This window comes from Humulus lupulus, chromosome 1 (assembly GCF_963169125.1).
Source record: "Humulus lupulus chromosome 1, drHumLupu1.1, whole genome shotgun sequence".
Classification (NCBI taxonomy): Eukaryota; Viridiplantae; Streptophyta; class Magnoliopsida; order Rosales; family Cannabaceae; genus Humulus; species Humulus lupulus.
Genome location: NC_084793.1, coordinates 99,891,109 through 99,895,222, shown reverse-complemented (window position 1 = coordinate 99,895,222; position 4,114 = coordinate 99,891,109). Strand labels below are relative to the sequence as shown.

The window sequence follows — 4,114 nt, the reverse complement described above, 5'->3', positions numbered from 1 at the left end:
GCCCTACTTGTGTTTCCAGATTTCTGATAGAAGATCTAGTCTCTGTCATGAACTGAGTTTGAGTGTTGGTGAGGGTCAATAATGCAGCTTGCAATTCATTAGGCCTTTCAGGTGGAGCTTGATTCATTGACTGTTGAGGCCTAGGTTGTTGTGATGAAGAGGCTTGATGCATTGGTGGCTAAGGCATATTATTCTGAATTTGACCCTGAAACTGAGGTTGCTGGCCCTGATTATTCCTCCAAGAAAAATTAGGATGATTTCGCCACCCAGGATTGTAAGTATTGGCAAATGGATTATTGAATGGCCTATGAAAGTTTCCCATTGCTTGAACCTGAGCTTGATCCATCAGAATGTTATTGTTAATACTGGTAGGGCAGTGATCAATAGAGTGAGAACAACCACAAATTTCACACCTAGCTGCCATTTGAACCGCATTAGTAGATACAGTGCTCTGTTGTAACTGTTTTGTCAAGGAGGCTACTTGTGCTGTTTAGGCAGTGATTGCATCCAGCTCATGCACCCCAGCTACCTTTCTGACCCCCGATGATCTTTCCTCAGACCACTGATGATTATTTGTGGCCATGTCCTTCAGCAGCTCATAAGCACCAGTTGCACTCTTGCTCATAAAAGTACCACCCGCTGCAGCATCAATAATGGTTCTAGTAGCAGGACATAAACCATTATAAAAATTCTGCACTAACATCCACTGTTCAATGCCATGATGAGGTCATCTTCTCAAAAGTTCTTTGAACCGTTCCCAAGCTTCATACAATGATTCTCCATCATTCTGGCAAAAATTATTGATTTCTCCCCTCAATTTAGCAGCTTTGGAAGGAGGGAAGAATTTTGACAAAAACTTCTGAGCCAAATCTTGCCAGGTAATAATAGAGTTCGGTTGCAAAGAGTTCAGCCAACTTTTAGCTCTTTCCCTCAGAGAAAATGGGAAAAGCCTAAGTTTAATAGTGTCATCACTCACCCCATTGTATTTAAAAGTTCCACACAGCTCCAGAAAATTAGACAAATGGGTGTGAGGATCTTCAGAAGGCAACCCATTAAATTGAACAGAGGATTGCACCATTTGTAGAATAGCTGGCTTGATCTCAAAGTTGTTAGTCTCTACAGCTGGTGGGCGTATACTGTTTTGTACTCCCGTCAGAGTGGGCAGTACATAATCTCTCAGGCTCCTCTCAGCATTGTTCTGAGCCTGACCCCCTTGTGCAATTCCAGGAATTAAAAAATTCCTGTCATCCCCATCATTCTGTGCCATCTTCACAGACTTCTGGGCTTCCCTCTTGTTCTTTCTATTTTTCTTGAAAGACTTTTCAATCTCAGGATTCAAAGGAACAAGACTGTCTGCTCCTCTTCTGCTACGCATATAACACAATTCACCTGAGATAGACAAATTAAGCAACTAAACAGATTAGAAACAAGAGAAATTAAAATCAAATTAAAATAAAAATTAATCAGACTGATATTGATAATTCTTTTCAGTCCCCGGAAACGGCGCCAAAAACTTGTTGCGAATTTTATAGCTATGCAAGTGCACACAGTCGCAATTTGTAATAATATGGTAAAAACCAAGTATCGTCCTCAAGGACTGAATTCTTAATTACCAGTCAATTAATTTCTCTTTCTATTTGATTAATTAGAATTTTTGATTCTTATAGACACAGCGAAGGAAACTATAATATTAAAAAATAATAATTAAAAATTAAATAAAATAACAAATAATAGCAAAACCTTAGATTTAAACACTGAAGAAATAATTAGGATATTTAATCTCATCAACTATCCTCCCTATCACTTCCTAATGCAAAATACTGAATTCTTCTTCTTTCTACCTAATTCAATTAACAAGTTGATAAAGCAGGCTATAATCATACTATGAATTATAAACTCAACCTAGGTGACAATTTCCTATATTTCTATGGTGAATTGAACCACAAAGGTAGCATTAATCTCGACAACTTAATAAACAGTTACACAATTAATATGGATACTTTCGTTCCAAATTAGAATTATGTCCAATATAACCACATCAAATTCAAATCTCACTTCTCAGATTTTGATTTAAAAAACATATATATAATGACTACAAATGGCCAATCGATAATCAAATAATAAGAATAGGTTATATGGAATTGAAGAAGATTGAAGAAGAAGAAAATTGAAATTGCATTAATTCATAATAGGGATTCAAGTGATTCAATTAAAAATCCTAAACAGAGAATTAGTTCATAATCATAATGCTAATCACAAAGACAATTAAAGATAACATCAGAAAGTAGAAGAAAAACATGTAAATTGAATACTCCAAGCCTTCAGCCTTCAAGCAATTTCCACCCCAGATCCGTACATCCCCTTACTTATCTCTTTTTCGCCTTATAAAACCTAAGATTCAGTTTTTAAAAGAGGCGGGCCGCGGCTCTACATGCACCATGCCGCGACCCGTGTCTAAGGTTTCTGGGTTGTTGCCCATCTATGCCGCGACCCTCTTTAGCCATGCCGCGGCCCGTGGTTCTCCTTCAAAACAATGGCTCTGTTTCACCAGCTAGCCGCAGATCTACTTTGCTCATGCCGTGGCCCTTAAGAGATTTCTCAATTTTTCAAGATTTCATCCCAAAATTTCACCAACACTTCCAAATCATGTTGGGATTCACCCTTTCTCGCAATATGTTGTAAAACTTGGTTATTTTTTCCCTTTCTTTGACATTTTCCTTCAAGCACTCAATTCTTCCTGATATTCACAAAGACAAACAAACACAGCATAAATCCGCACTAAATGAAAGAAAAATGAGATAAAAGGCTACTTAAAACACCACCTAAACATGACAAAAACTAGACTCAACATCGACCAGGGATTTGATCTTCTTGGGATTGGCCTAAATTCCTCGTGAGTTTACTATAAATCCCAAGAATTTCCCTGCTCCAACTCTGAAGGAACACTTGAAGGGATTCAACTTCATCTGATATTTATTCAAGACGTTGAAGCACTCTTGCAAGTCCCCTATGTGTCCATCTGCCTTTTTTGACTTAACCAGAATGTCATCAACATATACTTCCATGTTTGTACCGATCAGCTCCTTGATCACGTGATTGACTAGTCACTGGTAAGTCGCACCAGCATTTTTCAAACCGAAGGGCATTACTTTGTAACAATAAAGCCTTGTATCGATCCGAAAGCTAGTGTGATCCTCATCAGGTGGATGCTTACTTATTTTATTGTACCCAGAGTATGCATCCATGAATGACAAGATCTCATGTCCTGCAGTGGCATCGACCAGCTGGTCGATCCTAGGGAGTGGGAAATAATCTTTAGGGCAGGCTTTATTAAGGTCTGGGAAATCCACGCACGTTCTCCACTTTCCATTCGGCTTGGGAACTAGTACGGGATTAGAGACCCACGATGGATAAAACACTACCCTGATGAATCTTTTTCCCTTTAGTTTCTTGGCTTCTTCTTTCAGAGCTTTTGATCTGTCTTTGTCGAGCAGCCTACTTTTCTGTTGTACTGGTGGAAAACTTTTGTTTAGGACATGGCTGATAACTGCCGGGTGTATCCCAACCAAGTCTTTATGCAACCAGGCAAAGACTTCCTGGTTCTTCCTAAAAAATTCCACCAGTTTATGTTTTGTTGTTGTCTCTAATTTTTTACCAAATTTCACAACCCTAATCGGATCTGCCTCATTGAGTTGGAGCACTTCAAGGTCCTCGATGGGTCCTACTTGTTCATCATAATCCCAAAAGCGAGGATCCAAATCTCTATCCTCTCTTTGGGAAACACCTTATTTGGTTACACAATCACCTGACTGGGCTTGCACTTCATTGGCCGTTTGTAACTCTTTTCCGGCGTTTTCCCTCGATCCATCTTTCTTTGCCTTAGATATCGAGGCGTTGTAGCACTCCCTCGCTTCTCACTGGGTTCCCAATATGCATCCTACCCCTGTGTCAGTTGGGAATTTCATGGTAAGGTGCCAGACCAAGGTTACAGTTCCCAAGTCGGCCAGAATAGGCCTCCCAATTACAACATTATACGCAGAAGGACAATCAACTACTATGAAAGTAGTGAGTAATGTCCTGTTTGCAGACGCAGTTCCTACTATAATTACGAGCC

The 4,114-nt window shown here is 39.4% G+C and overlaps 1 non-coding gene across 1 annotated transcript; it reads left to right on the top strand.

The window, feature by feature from the left end:
* Window positions 1-713: 713 nt before the first annotated feature.
* Window positions 714-820, top strand: LOC133813507 (small nucleolar RNA R71). The gene has a single exon (XR_009884516.1). It is a non-coding gene; the product is annotated as a small nucleolar RNA R71 (small nucleolar RNA).
* Window positions 821-4,114: the final 3,294 nt, after the last annotated feature.